The sequence below is a fragment of the Macrotis lagotis genome, chromosome X (assembly GCF_037893015.1).
Source record: "Macrotis lagotis isolate mMagLag1 chromosome X, bilby.v1.9.chrom.fasta, whole genome shotgun sequence".
Classification (NCBI taxonomy): Eukaryota; Metazoa; Chordata; class Mammalia; order Peramelemorphia; family Peramelidae; genus Macrotis; species Macrotis lagotis.
The window spans coordinates 640,917,969-640,936,574 of NC_133666.1; the positions used below are offsets into that span (position 1 = coordinate 640,917,969).

At 34.7% G+C, this 18,606-nt stretch overlaps 1 non-coding gene across 1 annotated transcript; it reads left to right on the forward strand.

Annotated features, from left to right (window-relative positions):
* Nucleotides 1–14,810: 14,810 nt before the first annotated feature.
* On the forward strand, nt 14,811–14,917 carry LOC141503567 (U6 spliceosomal RNA). The gene has a single exon (XR_012472914.1). It is a non-coding gene; the product is annotated as a U6 spliceosomal RNA (small nuclear RNA).
* The last annotated feature ends 3,689 nt before the right edge of the window (nt 14,918–18,606 follow it).

Genomic DNA, 18,606 nt, shown 5'->3' on the forward strand with positions numbered 1-18,606 from the left:
TCAGATTTCCAAGTATTTTTCTGTTGTCTGTAGAATGGAATTTCTTTTTCTAGTTTTTCCTGTTTCACTTGATTTTCTAGGGTACTCTAAGTATATCACCACCATCTGCATAGAGTCAAAGTTTTCTTTTCTTATTGCCTACTCTTTTTTTCAAATTTTTAATTTTTTTAACTTTTTCTTTTAAAAAATAATTATTTTTTTAAATTTGCCTTATTTATTTATTATATTAATATAAACAATTTATATTTTGCAAGCATTTATCCATTTAATTCAAGTTGTCAGCTTTATTAGTATATATATTTTGATGAAATAGTTAGTTGAAATGACTTATTTTCTTTAATACTTTCCAATGATTGTGATTCACCTTTTTCAATGTTTTTTTTCTTTCTAAAACCTATGGTTGTTAATGGCATATCTATTCCATTACTGTTTCTGTTTTGAAAAAATTCAGTTCCTAGCTATATTGAATAATTCAATTTTTTCTTTCAATTTTCTTAAGTTCTCCTTTGATTCTTAGATCTTATTGTTTTGGAGTTTAATTGTAAGTTTTTAATTTTTTTTTTTTTGATTCTTAGTTTTTTTCTTTTACTTTCATGCCCAATTCATTTCCTTGCTCTTTCCTGATAAAAGGGTTAAGTGATAGAAAAATTTCTGTAATTACTGCTTTAGCTTTAGACCCTGATCATTCTCATTACTCTTCTTTCACCCAATGATTCTTAAGATTAATTAACTGAGTTCCCTCCTGCCGGACTCAACATCTGGTGACCCACCCCTGATCAAAGTGAGTCGAATGGGGAGAAGACATCCCTTAATGATTCGGTAGGGAAGTGCTATACGCTCTCTCGCTCGGCGCTCGAAGAAAAGTGGTTTAAGTGGCCACAACTGACCTGTGAGTCAGGGAATTGGCATGGGAATGGCTGTATCAGCCATGGAGCACAAAGCACTCAATACCCTAGAGGACTTATCGAAAAAATATGACCTGCTTGTTAAGAGGTCAGAAATTTCCTGGGTGCTACATTGGGGAAGAGACAAGGGCATAATCACTAAAACTGAAGAACTCTTCTCCTTGACAAAATGGGATAAGCTGGGAAAAAGCTTATGGGAAGCAGTCCAAACTAAGACCAAGGAAGCCCAGAGACTGGCAGGACCATAGGGCACACTGGGCAAAATTATCTATGATGACATTTAAAGTTTGTGGGCTTGCCCCGCTGTGACTGATGTTGAAAGAACAGCTATTGGAGGAAGTTCGAATGTGCCTCCTCTAGCAGAAAAAGGGTTAATTAATCCCCGCCGCCACCTGGCCAGGAAGAGGGCAGGTGGGCAGGCTGCCCCAGAGCCTTCCCGCTCCTGCCTTTGTCTCTCTCAGGCTTTTCAGATCAGAGGCCCGGGCCACCTGCACTCCAGCGGACCCAGGGGATCTCCCCCTCTGCCCTCCAGCAGTTGGACACTCCAGCTGGAGCACAGAGCCCCTCCTGCTTTGCATGGCCCCGCCCGGCTCCGCAGGGCCCTGCTGCTCTAGCCCCTCTGAGCTCCATTAGTCAGCCTGCCGCGCCTCTGCTCCCTCCCCCTGCTGCATCCTGCTCATCTCAGCCACGGCTTTGGCGAAAACCTTCAACCTGCCCCTGACACAGACGAGAATGATTGTTGCCTCTTGCCTTGACTGCAGTAAAACGATTCTCCAGCTTAATGAGGACTTGACTTGGCAGCCACCGTGAATCATCCCTGGGCTGGCAGAGGAGGGAGGAGGATTTAACCCCCTCCCACCCCGCTTCATTTCCACGTCTCATTTGCCTTGGTCTACCTGGTACGACCACCACTGACAGGGCTCATCAGGATGTTAAGAACTACTTAGCCTTGTTTTTAAAAGAAAAGGGGGAGGATGGGGGATCACCGCATAACATAGTGAGCAAAGTGATTTATGTATTAAACTGGCTTAACCCTAGGCACTCTATCTCAGATAACAAGCCCCTTTACTTTCACTTTTCAAAAAAACGAGGCACACTTTGCTGATGTTGACATTTCTGTCTCTGCTTTTGATTCTAAGACTGCCCAATGGGACAATTCCTATCAGTTACTAACCTAGGGACTAGGGTATGGGTATGTTGTTTCAGGTTCATCAAAACCACAGTGGGTTCCTGCAAAGTGGGTAAAGCCTCACCTGAAAAATGATACTTCTTCAGCTGATGCTTGCATCCTGCCCTGCAACCACTCTTGTGATTCATCTCATTCCTAAGTATCTACAGCTTCCTCTCAAAAGTTCAGAGAGCTAGGACAACTGTATGAGACCAGCTATGGACTATGTTATCCCCATCCAGAGGAAGAAAAACAAAACAAAACACACAAAAACAACCCATCAGAATCTGATGAATGCTTTATAAAAATTCTCTCTTATGTGTTTCTTTCCCATAATCCTAATTCCTCATGCTGAACATAACTAATCTATAAATATGTTCATCAAAATATGTATGTACAATGTTAACCTGACTGTTCACTGCTGAGAGGAGGGGGTGGGAAGGGAGTTTGGAAGAAAATTTTGTAACTTAAAGATATATATGTGTATATGGATGAAAATAAATAACAAAGCTTGGAAAGAAGGCTCTGACCATAGAGAATTACTTCAGTCCTATGGAAGAGCAAAACACATACTCTGATGATGATAAAATCGAAGCTTCTGTATCCAAAACCTCCAAGAGAAATAGAAAATGGGTTCAGATTGTGGATGAGCTCAAAAAAGACTTTGAAAAGCAATTCAGGGAGGTGGAGGAAAAATTGGGAAGAGAAATGAGAGCAATGAGGAAAAATCATGAAAACCAAATCAAAAGCTTGGTGAAAAAATACAAAAAAAAAATACTGAAGAAAATAATATGTTAAAAACCAGTTTAGGCCTAATGCAAAAAAGCAAAACAAAAGGCAAACGAGGAGAAGAATGCCTTAAAAAGCAGAATTGGCCAGCTGGAAAAAGAGGCAAAAAAGCTCTCTGAAGAAAGTAACTCCTTCAAATGCAAAATGAAACTAAAAGAAGCTGATGACTTTGCAAGAAATCAGGAAGAAATAAAACTCTTCCAAAAAAAAGCCAAAAATTAGAAGAAAATGTGAAATATCTCATTGGAAAAACCACTGACCTTGAAAACAGATCCAGAAGAAATAATTTGAAAATTATTGGACTATCTGAAAGCCACGACCAGGAAAAGAGCCTAAACTTCATTTTTCAAGAAATAATACAGCAAAATTGCCCTGAGATCCTAGAAGCTGAGGGTAAAATAGAAATTGAGAGAATTCACCAGTCACCCCCGAAAGGGATCCCAAAAGAAAAACTTCCAGGAATATTATAGCCAAATTCCAAAACTCCCTAATCAAAGAGAAAATTCCAAAAGCTGCCAGAAACAGACAATCCAACTACCAAGAATCCATAGTCAGGATTACACAGGATATGGCAGCATCTACATTAAGGGCTCATAGGGATTGGAATATGATATTCCAGAAGGCAAAAGATCTTGGTTTACAACTGACAATCAATTACCCAGCAAAACTGAACATCCTCTTTCAGGGGAAAAGATGGATTTTCAATGAAACAGGGGACTTTCAAACTTTCCTAACAAGATGACCAGAGCTGAACAGAAAGTTTGATGTCCAAGTACAGGACTCTGGTGAACCATAGAGGGAGTGGAAGAGAGGGACTAACTATGAGGAACTTGATGATGTTGAACTGTTTGAATTCTTGCACGGGAAGAAGATAATGATAACTCATATGACCTTTCTCATTTACAAGAGTAGCTGGAAGGAGCATATATAGACAGGTATATGCTTGGATCCCTTTCAGTTCTTTTAAGCTTAAACATTCTATGCTATAAGTTTCAAGAGCCCTTCAAACTCTTACATACGGCATTCTAAAATTCCTTTGGGCCCTTAATTTCTAGTATTTTAATGAAACTTATCTACAGCATTGCATAGTATGATATTTACCCTTGAAATGAATAGAATGGAGGTGGGTAGGTGGCGTAGTAGATAAAGCACAAGCCCTGGAGTCAGGAGTACCTGAGTTCAAATCCGGTCTCAGATACTTAATAATTACCTAGCTGTGTGGCCTTGGGCAAGCCACTTAACCCCGTTTACCTTACCAAAAAAAACTAAAAAAATGAATAGAATGTGTCCTCTACAAATTCACTTGCATATACATAATAAGATAGCGGGACTTTTTAAAATTAAAGGTAATAGTCTTTGGTCTTTGTTCAAGCTCCACGATTCTTTCTCTGGATACAGATGGTATTCTCCATCACAAATACTCCAAAACTGTGCCTGATTGTTGCACTGATGGAATGAGCCAAGTCCATTAAGGTTGATCATCACTCCCATGTTGCTGTTAGGGTGTAGAATGTTCTTCTGGTTCTGCTCATCTCACTCAGCATCAGTTCATGCAAATTCTTCCAGGCTTCCCTGAATTACCATCCCTCCTGGTCTCTAAGAGAACAATAGTGTTCCATCACATACATATACCACAGTTTATAATGAATGCCATTCCCCAGTTGTCTCAGTGATCTTAAACACTAGGAGACATAATGGATAAAGTGTTAGACTCAGAGTCAAGATGACTTAGAAACTATGTGGCCTTAGGGAAGTCACTTAACAAATCTATGCCTCAGTTTCCTCATCAGTAACATGAGGGGTGAACATGATGAAATTCAAGGCCCCTCTGAGTTTTACCATATCTTTTTATAAGAGAATAAGAGAAAATTTCAACAATCAGCTCTCCAGAAAAAATTACTCAAAACATATTTTATTAATAATTAATATTTTATTTGTTTTCCAATTATATACAATAGTAGATTCTACCTTTTATTTTTGTAATGTTTTGGATTTTACAATTTTTTTCCTCACTCTCCCTTCCCCCCCTCCACCCCACCCCCACAGAAAGTCAGTCTGATAATCTTTACATCGTTCCCATACCATACATTGATCTAAACTGAATGTGTTGAGAAATCATATCCTTGAGGAGAAAATAAAATGTTAGAGATAGAAAAATTATGTAGTTAATAAGACACTTAAAAAATTGAAGGTATAGACTTTGGTCTTTGTTTAAACTCCACAGTCATTTCTCTGAATATAGATGGTGTTCTCCATTGCAGGTACTCTAAAATTGTCCCTGATTGTTGCGTTGATGGAATGAGCAAGTCCATTAAGACTGGTCATCAACCTCATGTTGTTGTTATAATATAAAATATTCTTCTTGTTCTGCTCATCTCTCTCAGTGTCAGTTCATGAAAGTCTTTCCAGGCTTCTCTGAAATTCTATCCCTCTTGGTTTCTAATAGAATAATAGTGTTCCATAACATTTATATACCATAATTTGTTCAGTCATTCCCCAATTGATAGACATTCACTTTATTTCCAATTCTTTGTTACCACAATCAGGGATGCTATGAATATTTTTGTACAAGTGAGGTTTTTGCCATTTTCATGACCTCTTCAGGGTATAGATCCAATAGTGGTATTGCTGGATCAAAAAGTATGCACATTTTTATTGTTCCAAATTGCTCTCCTGAAAGGTTGAATGAGTTCACAGCTCCACCAACAATGGATTAGTGTCCTTAGATTTCCCACATCCCTTCAGCATTGAACATTGTCCTTTCTGGTCATTTTGGTCAATCTGTTAGGTGTGAAATGGTACCTCAGAGATGCTGTAATTTGCATTTCTCTAATCAGTAATGATTTAGAACAATTTTTCATATGAATATGGATAGCTTTGATTTACTCATCTGTAAATTGCCTTTGCATATCCTTTGACCATTTGTCAATTGGGGAATGGCTTGGTTTTTTTTAATGAATTTGACTCAGTTCTCTATATATTTTAGAAATGATTCCTTTGTCAGAAATACTGGTTATAAAAATTGTTTCCCAATTTACTACATTTCGGTTAAAGTGGCTTTGTTTGTGCAAAAGCTTTTTAATTTAATGTATTTGAAATTATCTAATTTGTTTTAATGATGCTCTCCATCTCTTTCTTGGGTATAAATTGTTTCCCTTTCCATAGATATAACAGGTAAACTATTCTTTGATCTCCTAGTTTGCGTATAATATTGTCTTTTATGTCTAGATCTTGTACCCATTTTGGTCTTATCTTGGTATAGAGTGCGAGATGTTGGACTAATCCAAGTTTCTGCCATACTAACATGTAATTTTCCCAACAGTTTTATCAGAGAAAGAATTCTTATCCCAGAAGTTGGACTCTGGGTTTATGAAACAGTAAATTACTATAATCATTTCCTGCTGTCTCTCTTTGCACCTAATCTATTCCACTGATCCACTCTATTTCTTATCCTATGACATACAGTTTTGATGACTGATGTTTCATAATATAATTTTAGATCTCTTAAGGCTAAGCCACCTTCTTTTGCACTTTTTCATTAAATTCCTTGATAATTTTTGACTTTTCTTTCTCCATATGAATTTATTTACCATTTTTTCTAGCTCATTGACATAATTTTTTTGGAAATTTGATTGGTGAGGCACTAAAGAAGTAGTTTAATTTAGGTAGAATTGTCATTTTTATTATATTAGTTCAGCCTATCCATTCTTTTTTTTTGCAAGGCAGTGGGGTTAAATGGCTAGCCCAAAGCCACACAGCTAGGTAATTCTTAAGTGTCTGAGGCCAGATTTGAACTCAGGTACTCCTGACTCCAGGGTCGGTGCTCTATACATTGAGACATTAGCATTTTCTCCATCACTTTCTTTAGTCTCAACAATAAATAAAGCCCTAATTTGCAATATTTGCCAACTTCTCAGGTGTGATTTCTCAAACAGCAAATTTAACAATTACATATAAGGAGCTAATAATGATAACTGTCTTCAGCATGCCACTGAATTATTATGTGTACATATGTATGCAAAAGATATAAAAAGATATTCATGGGCATTTATATGGAAGAGACACCAGACACTGGAGTAATCAGGAAAAACTTTATGTGTGGGGCACTAGAGATCAGCATTAATAACAACTAGAAATTCTTAGAGGCATAAAGGAATTTGGTGCATTTCAAGAATGAGAAACAATCTACGCAAAGGTATGTAAGGAGGTGAGGCATCTCATTGAGAAACAGCATAGTTAGATTGACTGGAATGAGAAATTTTTGAAAATATTCATGAGTGAATTTATCTGACTTTATTTTTGTGACTGATAGATGGAGAGGGGAGGCAGTCTAAAGTATTGGACTTTTATTAAAATATGAGCTATATCCACTGTCAATTCATTAGAGTTTTTTAAATTCATTTGGAGTCTTGGGATCCTAGACCATGATGCAGACTGTTAAATGATTGTTTACTTTGAACATAATTTCTGTTTCAGAAAGGTTTAAGATGTTGTGAGCATCACAAAACAAATTTCTATTCTGCCATCTGGTTTGGCACATAACCCAGAAGTCCAGATTGGCTTCATTTAGAATCTGTCACATGAGCTTAGTTTTGAAAGAAACTAGTAAATATAAGGAAGAGAGGAGAAGGAAGTGCATTACAGGAATGGAAGACAACTTATACAATGGGGCAAGGATAGAGTAGATAGAGTACCATAATTCAGAATAGTGAGGTCACATATTGGAGAAATGATAGCTTCTAGTCCACAGTTTACCTTGTGGTAGACATGATCAGAGGAACCTATGACCTGTTGGCCTAGGAATAAAAACAGTTGAATTGCCATATAATTTTTCCCAATAGAGAAACATGCATAAAACTGGCTGGATGAAGGAATCCATAATAGGGAATTTAGATTTATGTAGAAAATGTCAAATGTTTATTTTTTTCAAAGATAGGGAAATATGTCTTGGAATATCATATAGCCTATAAAATATGGAAAATTTGCTTTAACTGCATTTTTTCTTTTTTTTATTTGGAAGTAAATAAATAGTTATTATATGCCTACTAAATATCAGTGTCTTACCCAAAAATCTATTCAAGGTTTTCTCTGAACAAGGGGTCCCATATGATACTGAAGAAAGAGGTCAGGAAGCTCCAGATTGATTATATAATTAGTTTAATAATCAAAGTGGAATATTCTTATTCAGACAATCTAGGATTGTCAATCTAGTCCACATATTTTATTTTCTGCACTAACCCCCCCCCAGAAAAACTCTAGTGGAAATTATAGAAAAGTAAGAAGGGGAGGAGGCATTATAGAATATCTCAGTGTGAATTGACTGATTTTTAGTTCTTTTCTCTGCTCATCATTGGGCTCACATCCCAGACACCTGCATACCATGTCAGTGCTGTTTTGACTGGAGTCCTAGGGATGTATGTCCTTGAACTAGTTACTGTATCCATATACCAGTCATTGTGTTTTCTTTTGGATTGCAATAATCTTGGTTTACATTATTCATACCTATAATTGAGAGAAACTCCATATTATTCCTATTATGACTTTCACTAAAAGAAACTTTTGCCAGTATATCACCTTATACATGATTTTCTGCTAAAGACTTTTTTTAGGTTTTTGCAAGGCAAATGGGGTTAAGTGGCTTGCCCAAGGCCACACAGCTAGGTAATTATTAAGTGTCTGAGACCGGATTTGAACCCAGGTACTCCTGACTCCAGGGCTGGCGCTTAATCCACTGCACCATCTAGCCGCCCCTGATAAAGACTTTTGTTAGGAAATTTACAATAATCCTTAAGGGCTCCACATAATTGCTTTCATGAATAGGGAACCAGCAACTGAGTATAGTAATAAAAGAGGGAGAAATAGGCTCAGAAACAAAGATAAGGTAAAATAAAATAAATTTAATAAATTAAAAATAAAATAAAGAGAAGGGGATAAGCTGGATTCAAGGATTCCCTTAAGCTCTGATATTCTATGATTCTATACCATAGATTCATTATGTTTGACCACTGTTTACTAGTGTGATTGTGGCAAAACATTCAATCTCTCTGTTTCCATTTCATAGAGTCACAGAATCTCCTCATTTAAAGACTTCAGGAACTAACTAGTCGAAACTCTATTAGGAAAAGTATTCTCTCAACATATTAAATTCATCAGTAGGCATTTCTAACAATAGTAGGCAGTTTGATAAATTTTATTTATGTGCTATTATGTCAAACAAATTTCCATGTTAGTCTCAGATGTGGAAAAAGATGCAGATCAATGGTAGAAAAATAATCACTAGAAAGAATAAAGTAATTGAAAAAATTTGCCTTCAACTGCATTCAGAATCTATCAGTTCTTTGTCTGAATATGAGTACCATTATCCTTCATAAGATCTTAAAAACATTTTTTAAAGGAAAGATGCACGAAAAGTTAAAATGAGATACTGGAACAAGATCTATTCTACTTCAGGTGGAATTGCTCAAAGAGTCAAGAGTAGCAATTTTGACTCAGCAAAGTAATAGCAAAATAGGCCTAATTAAATCAGTAAATGGGGAAACCATTTGATAAAATGGTACCATAGAAAATGAATTTGTACTAATACTTATCAAATAAATAAAAGATCTAATAATTAGAAACATGTCAGTTGCTTAAGAGTAGGCTGAGCTAATATAATAAAAATTAAAATTCTACTTAAATTTAATTACTTATTAAGTGTCATAGAGATCAAACTAACAAAAAATTTTTATAGAGTTAAATAATAGTAACAAAATTCATCTAAAGGGGAAATATTCAGAAATATAAAGGGAATTGATGAAAAATGCAAAGGAAGATGGCTTGGGCATAGCAAATTAAAAAAAAAACTATATTATGAAGCAGCAAGTCATCAGAAGTTGTTGGTACTACCTAAGATATAGGGTTGTATATACAAGGTACAAAAGATAGAGTTTCAAATGAGTATAGGAACGTACTGATAAATCCAAAAACAATATGTTCTGGAATAAAGACTCACTATCTGACAAAAATCAAGGGGAAACAGAAACTAAGTATAGACCGACATCTCACACCTGATACCAAGATAAGGTAAAAATTGGTACAGGATTTAGACATAAAGAGTGATATCATAAGCCAATTAGGAGAATAAGGAATAATTTATCTGTTAGATCTATGAAAGGGGGAGGTTTATAGTCAAATAAGACATTGAGAACACTATGAAATATAAAATGTATAATTTTGATTACATTCCATTAAAAAAGTTTGGCACAAATAAACAGAAAGTTGGGGAACAATTTTCACAGCTAGTTTCTGACAAAGGATTCATTTCTAAAATTAATAAACAAATGAGTCAAATTTATAAGAAACTAAATCATTCTCCAACTGATAAATAGTCAAAAGATATGAATAGGCAACTTTCAGATGAAGAAACTAAAGCTATCTATATAGTCATATGAAAAATATGCTAAATCCTTATTGATTAGAGAAGTGCAAATTAAAGCAATTCTGAGAAACAACTTCACACCTATGAGATTGGTCAAGATGACAAAAAAAATGAAAATGATCAAGTTTGGGAAGGGACATGGGAAAAGGACACTAATGCATTGTTGGTAGAGTTGTGAATTGATAGAACCATTCTGGAAAGCAATTTGTATCAATATCCAAAGGGCATAGGGTCAGCGTAAAAAATAAGGTGCACAACACACACAGTAAATGATCATAGTAAACTAGGGTTTGTTAAAACAGAGAATACAAGTTTTGCAGATTAGAGTTCATTATTTGATTTAAAATAATTTTGGGAAACCTGGAAAACAATAGGATAAAAATTAGTTATAGACAAATGTCTCACACATATATCAAGATAAGTTCAAACTGGGTGCATGATTTAGATGGAAAGGGTGATACTAAATGAAGGCAAGCAGATAGAGAGAAACAATTTGTTCAGCCATGTTTCTAATAAAAGTTTTATTTTTCAAATATATAGATAATGGCTCGGATTTATAATACCAATTATTGTGTCATACAAATTTAATGGAATAAAACATTGCTATAAGAAATTATAAGCTGATGAATTTCAGAAAAATCTGGAAAGACTTACATGAAATTATGAGGAGTGAACCAAGTAGAACCAGGAAAATGTTGTTCACAGTAACAGTACATTATGTGATGGGTACCTATGATTGAATTACTTCTTAATAGCAATACAATAATCCATTGTGATTTTAAAAGGCTTATAATGAGAAATGCTATCCACATACAGAAAAAGAATAATGAAGTCTGAATGCAGATCAAACCATAATATTTTCACTTTCTTTTGTTCTTTGTTGATGGTTGCTTTTTTCCCATGACTTTTCCTTTTTGTCTTGTTTCTTTTTCACAACATAACTAATGTGGAAATATATATATATATATATATATATATATATATATGTATATGTATATATATACATGAAATGTAAATGTGAGAGAGAAATAATATAAGATTTAATAAAATTGAATAATGTATATTCCTAGGTGGGAAGGTAATGTATGTAACTCCTAAGAATATTATCATTATTTCAGCAGTTACGAGGAGGCTGCCTTTGGATTGATTATACTAAGATGATCTCCAAAATAATGGAGCAAAGAAAGGGGTTACATTAGGAAAAGAGGGAAAGGAAGGGGAAAATATAGGAAAATTGTTTAGTCATTGTTCAAAAGAAGAAATCAAAGTTCTCTATGGTCAAATTAATGAAGAATACTCTAAGTACTATTGATTTGCAAACTGCAAATTAAAACAACTCCATGGTACTACCTCAAACCTAGCAGTTTGACTAATAAGAAAAAAATGAAAAATAATCATGCTAGAGAGAATGTGGAACAATTAGGTCCCTACTGTATTATTGGTGGAGTTTTGAATTTTTCCAAACATTCAGGATTCTTTGACCAAGAAATATTCAATATTTCTCAATCACAAAGAAATATTCAATACATCTCAATCACAAAGAGAACAAAAGAAATGGAAAAAAGTAATGTGTATACAAAAAGTGTTGATAGTAACTACTTTTGTGGTAAAGAATTGAAAATTGAGGGGATAACCATCAATTGGGAAACGACTATACAAACAGCTACATCATTATGATGGAATGCTATTGTCCTTTGGAAAAACATCAAGGGCTATGATTTCAGAAAAACTGGAAAGATTTATATGAATTGAGGCAGAATGAAGTGAGCAGGACCAGAACATAGTACATGATATCATTAATATTGTAACAATGGGAGCAGCTAGCTGGCACAGTAGATAGAGCACCAGCCCTGCAGTCAGGAGTACCTGAGTTCAAATCCAGCCTCAAACACTTAATAGGAATAGCTGTGTGGCCTTGGGCAAGCCACTTAACCCCATGTGCCTTGCAAAAAAAAAAACCTAAAACATACTGTAACAATAACTAATTTTAAAATACTTAGCTACTTGAATCAATACAGTGGTCTACAACAAATCCAAAAAATATCTCCTGAGAGAGAACTGATGAATTCCAAGTGCAAAGTGAAGCATAATTTTTACTTTGTTTTTATTGTCTTTTTTCAACATGGCTAATATGGAAATAATTTTATTATCTCACATGTAAAACATAAATGTATAGATAGATAGATAGATAGATAGACAGATAGATAGATAGATATAGATATGTATATATATGTGTATATATATATAGATATAGATATAGATATATAGATATAACTTGACTTCTCAGTTACTAAGGGAAGGCAAGAGGGGAAAAAAAGAATTTGTAACTCAAAATTTGTAGTTCAAAGAGAAGAATGTCAAAATGAATGAATGAAGGAAGGAAGGAGAAAGTTACAAGAAAGAAACAGAACAAAAGAAGTGATTCAGAAATAATTCCTGAACATTTTGAACTGTTCCCCAGCTTGACAGGGATTATGAAGATAGAGAACTGCCACAAAGGAAAATAGAACTATTGTCAATATTAGCTAAATTTGGAAGTATCATGGACCTCAGGCAATGGATAAAAATACATATTAACTGACCACATCTCCTGAGACCTCTCAAAGTATAAACTGCAAGAAAATAAATCTTGAAGAGATAGTAAAAAGAAAATAGTAATTTGAAAAAAAAAATTTCACGACCCCAAGAGAAACCTCAAAGAAGGCATGTTCACTGGTACTCCTATTACTTTCTTTGTCATATGAATTTCAGAAGCATTAGATTAGGGATGAAAGTATGTAGTTTCAAACTCCACCATCTTATTAGTTTATATGATTTTTGACAGTTTCCCAAACTCAGAAATGAGAATGTGAGGGTAAATGATAGCAAAAATTCCTTCCAGCTATAAATCTAAGATAGTATGAACTTGTATTTTTAGCCTTCTGAATTACTGTGCTTCTGAAAGAGAGTAGGTGGGATGGAGTAGTGTCAGATACTAATGATCTGTCCACAATGAAGTAGAGAAATAAGAAGGCTCCCTCTATGCCTTCTGATATAGCTTTCTAAGGTCTCTTTAAACATGAGTATTTTTAAACATGAGTATTTTATTTAAACATGAGTATTTTATGCTGAATATTCCAAAAACTCTCCTAACTCCCTTGCTCTATCCATAAAGTATATCCTATACTCTAAGGCCTCTTCCAGTTCCATAATTGGTTTTATATTTTGAAACCCCATCTTAGAAGTCCTGATCATTCCTGAAAAAAGTTTTAAAAAATGAACTTGGGCCAAACTCTTCAAACCAAGTTGAACCCTAAGTGGCCAGAATGGAAAATGGACAATTACTAGAAGTTTGTCTTTAATAACACACTAAGGGAATTGAGACCTTGGGCCCAGGGAATCCCTGTAAAAGGACCTAAAATTATCTGATCCTAGGAGACAGAGCTGACCCTTGCTCTCATCTATGCCACCTCAGTCAAAACCTTGAGGCTTCTTTCTCCTGGAAGAACTGACAACTTGGACTGGCTTCCTGTCTGAAAATCTCAACTATGGGAAGAGAACTGGAGAAGGTCATGAAGCTGAGTACATCAGAAAAAAAATAGATTTAAACCAAACATATGTCCCATGCAAGTGAATCTTTAGAGGACACATTCTATTCATTTCAAGGGTAAATATTATACTATGCAATGCTGTAGATAAGTTTCATTAAAATACTAGAAATCAAGGGCCAAAAGGAATTTTAGAATGCTATAAGTCAGAGTTTTAAGTGTTCTTGAAACTTATAGCATAGAATGTTTAAGCTTAAAAGAATTGAAAGGGATCCAAGCATATACCACATAAAGGAAGGAAGGAAGGAAGGAAGGAAGGAAGGAAGGAAGGAAGGAAGGAAGGAAGGAAGGAAGGAAGGAAGGAAGGAAGGAAGGAAGGAAGGAATTATTAAGCTCTTACAGAGTACTGGGCTCTGTGACAATTGCTTACAAATATTTATCTTACTTAATCCTATAATTAAGGTAAGTGTTATTGTTCTCCCCATTGTATATTTGTGGAATCTGAGGAAACTTGAAGTTAAATGATAATCAGCTAGTAAAAATTATTACTCCAGAACCATAATTCCATTTATTGCCTCATTTAGCTGCTTCTAAGAACATAAACCTTAAAATATCAGAGCCAAAGCAAAATCTAGAATACAAAATATAAGAGCTTGAAAGGATCTTAGCACACAGAAACGTAGACTTGGAACTTTTAGAATTCTCCAAGTCCAGGGTATAGTAAATGTCTTAATATATTTTAAGGTTTAATCAATCTTAAACCTTGTTATCTGTCATGTATTTTAAATATATAGAGACATTTTATGTTTAGCATGGAGTATTAGATGAGTATAACATGTCAGAATTTAAAAGAAATTGAGAGAACCTTATTAGTCAAAAGAATAGAACATGAGAGCAGAAAGGGCTCTCAGTACATAAAACATTTATTTATGAAGCTCTAAAGGACTAAAAAAACAGACATAAAAGAGAAGATGTAGGATATTACTGTTGAAAATTCAGAACTAGTGCTCACTTTGGCAGCACATATACTAAAATTGGAATGATACAGAGAAGATTAGCATGGCCCCTGGGCAAGGATGACACGCAAATTCGTGAAGCATTCTATATTTTTTTCTTTCCGAAGCCAGATGTTGGCTATAAATTTTGAGAAAAAACTTAATCAGAGTCAGAGGCTCCTAACTGGGTTACTCAAGACTCTGGTTTCTACTAAAATACTCTTGAAGAGGAGAGGAACACATTGAAAGATTCCGCTTAATAAAATATATAAAATAATTCTAGAAAGAACCTGAAATATTATGAATTTGACTTTAAATAAAATTGGCTATGTTTAATTTTAACAAAAAAAGAAAATTCAGAACTAAAATGGAAGTTATAACACAAAATATCAATTAGAAGCACCCATAGAAGTCACATTTTTCCACTTTTTCATATAAAACTTGGGGAAACTAAAGTCAATCACTTTCTCATATTGTGTTCATACTAGATCTGGAACTATGATTCTAACCTTCATTCCAATGAATTTTCTCAGTTATAATACTGCCTTCCTTCCCCAAATTTTAAGGGAATCCAGGTGCCAAAAATGTTTGGTATATTGTATTTTTCTGAGTTCTCCATTGGGCTTCTCCAACTTCTTCCTCATTTACAAAATGCTTAATTATTACCTGTCTATTATTTTGGTGCTAAAAGAGATTCAAGTCTAAAAGGATTAGATTATTAATAGCATGGTAAAGTGAAGCGAGAGAAGGACTTAGAATTGGGAAAATCTTTAATCAGATCCTCAGGCAATTATTGACTGTGTTCAAAGGCAGATCAGTTGATGAGAATGTATTATGTCACAGTACAAGATATAGTAATAAGTGTTAGTGACAAAAAGTCCAAAGGAAAATACTCCTTCCTCTCAGGTAAATTACATTCTACTAGGAGATTAGAATGGGATCAGGAATGGAACATGACACTGATAGATAAATAAATAGAAACTGTCATTCTTATTGTTTGTCAAATAAGATACTACATGTGGCTACACTGAGGATTTTCTCTGTCTGTTCCTCATAAATGGAATGCTCTCTCTCCACTTTATGTCCTGGTTTTCCTGGTTTCCTTCAAATACCAAAACAATCCCTATATACCACAGGAAGCATTTCCCAATCACTCTTAATTGAATGTCTTCCATCTATTGATAATTTCCTACTTATCTAAAATATAGCTTGTTTGTACATAACTGTTCTCAAACTGTCTTCCACATTAGATTATAAGTTCCATAATTTATAGACTGTCTTTTGCCTCTTTTTGTGTCCCCAACAATTACCCAAGAGCTTAGCACATAGTAAGTTCTTAATAAATGTTCAGTGACTGACTAGTTATATTCAATATAACCCATTTGAAGAGAGAGAAAGCACTGTCAACTGAGAGGATCAGGAAGTTTAAAAAAGAAAGCACCTGACCAATGCTGTGAAGAGAGACTTAAGAGTCCCAGTGTACTCCAGGCATGAAGAACATCTTGGGCAAAGGTAAGATGATGCTGAAGTGAGTGTTTCAGTATCTATTTGATTTTTGTATATTTTTGTGTTAATACAATAAATAACTTTATTCTAACTAGACAATTTTTACAAAGGGAAATATTGTTTATAGCCTTCTAAAGATAACACAAATCCTCAAATATATAAGAACAACATTTATTAGTCACTGACATTCCAAATATTCAAAAACTCAAAGTTATGTGGAATAAGTAGCTTTCAAAATATGGAAACCTAGTAAGTGAATATAAAATTATAGGGGTACAGGATAAGGTACCTCTCATCCTATCCACTATTTGAGTTTTCCCAAAAGTGTTTTCAGTAATCCTAAAGAAGGTGAATTTATATCCTCATATTTTTTCATCTAAAACAAAAATCAATTGTATGACTAATATGGAAACAGTATACACGGTTGTATATATACATAGATATATATATATATATATATATATATATATATATATATATATATATATATATAACCTATATCAGATTACTTGCTATCATGAAGAAAGGCAAAAGAAGGGAATGAGGTAGGATAATGTAGGACTCAAAATCCTACAAGAAGATGAATTTTGAAAACTTTCTGCATGCAATTGCAAAAAATAAAATAAAATGACAAAAATCCCCAAAAAACAGTTATTTCATCCACCTGTGTGCAACAGTCCTCAGAATCTTTAGTATAAAATAACACTAGCAGGAGGGTGCCTTTTCCCTGTACTACTTTTTCTGAGTTTGATCAGACAAGATTAGGAAAATGAAATAATAATAGTAATAATATATGTGAAAATTTCATTTTTTTCAAAATTTTCAATGTTCCATGGATTCATGCAATTGTGGACATAATGATAGAGTTTAGTTTGTACTTTTGAAGCTATACTTTATGACATCCCTCTGCTCCCCTCCTCTCCATTTGACATTATGCAGATGCATTTTGTCATTATCCTCCATCTCCCATACCTCACATATTGAAGTAGCCTTTCTCTCCATATATATATTCAAGAATCTTGTTGTAGCCCATCTCCAACAGCTTGCCCTATATCTTTTCCACTCTTTCACTTATGTTCTTTTTCTCCATGTCCATAGAATGCTTTCCTGCTGTCTACAATCAGGTGCATGTCTTCCCAGTCCTCAGAAAACCTGACTTGATCCATCCATTTATGTTTCCTATCATCCTATATCAATTCTCTCTTTAGTGACTTGAGGAGGCTGACAGCAATCTAAAAAACCCATTTCTTTTCCTCTCATTTTTCTTAACTCTCTATTATCTAACTCCTGAGTTGATCAGCCAAATGAAACAGCTCTCTCCAAAGAAGCTAACAATCTCTTAAATACCAAAGCTAACATTTTTTCTTCAATTCTCATCCTTCTTGACCTCTCTGTAGCCTTTAGCACTTTAAATCTATGTCTTATACTTGTTAATCCCTAAGTTTTTGTGACACTACCTTTTCTTACATTCCCTCTGCTCCACTGAACCCTCCCTTTCAGTTTTCTTTCCTTGATATTTCTACAGGCTATCCTAAACAACTTTTAGGTATTCCACAGAGTTCTGGCCCTGGGACCTCTTTTCTTCCCCTTGTCATTATTTCACTAAGTGATCTCAACAGCTCCCATGGATTCCATCTCTGCAACTATGATTCTCAAATCACCTTATCCCACCTTAACTTCTCTGCAGAATGCCAGATTCATATCTTCAACAGCATCTTGGTCATCTAAAATTGAATGTCCTTTAAACTCAACAAATTCATAATTAAATTAGGTTTCTTTTCTTCAAAAAATTCCCCTATCTCTACTAATCTTTATAATCGGCGAAAGGACCATTATCTTCCCAGGCCCAATCTGTTGCCAAATTTTGTCAATTTTATCCCCATTCTTCTGACACTGCCACCATCCTGATGCAGCCCTAATACCTCTCACATGAACTGCTAAAATAGTCTGCTGCTCATCTCCCTCCCAATCTCTCCTCACTCCAGTTCAATATCCAGTAAATTGCTAAATTGCAAATATCTGACTATGATTTGTCTCCACTATTCAATAAACTCAGGTATTCCTATAATCTCCAAATATAATATTCTCTGTTTGGTATTCAAAATCCTCATAAGTTTCATCCTATCTTTCTAGGCTTCTAACATCTTATTCTACTCCTCCCTCCCACTTATATGCATGGTCTATGTTTTAATGACATTGGCCTCCTTGCTTTTTCTTCCACAAGATTCAGCATATCTTCAGTGTCTTCAAGTCCATGCTTTGATGTCTCTGCCTCCTCATCTGTATTTCCTGGATAAAA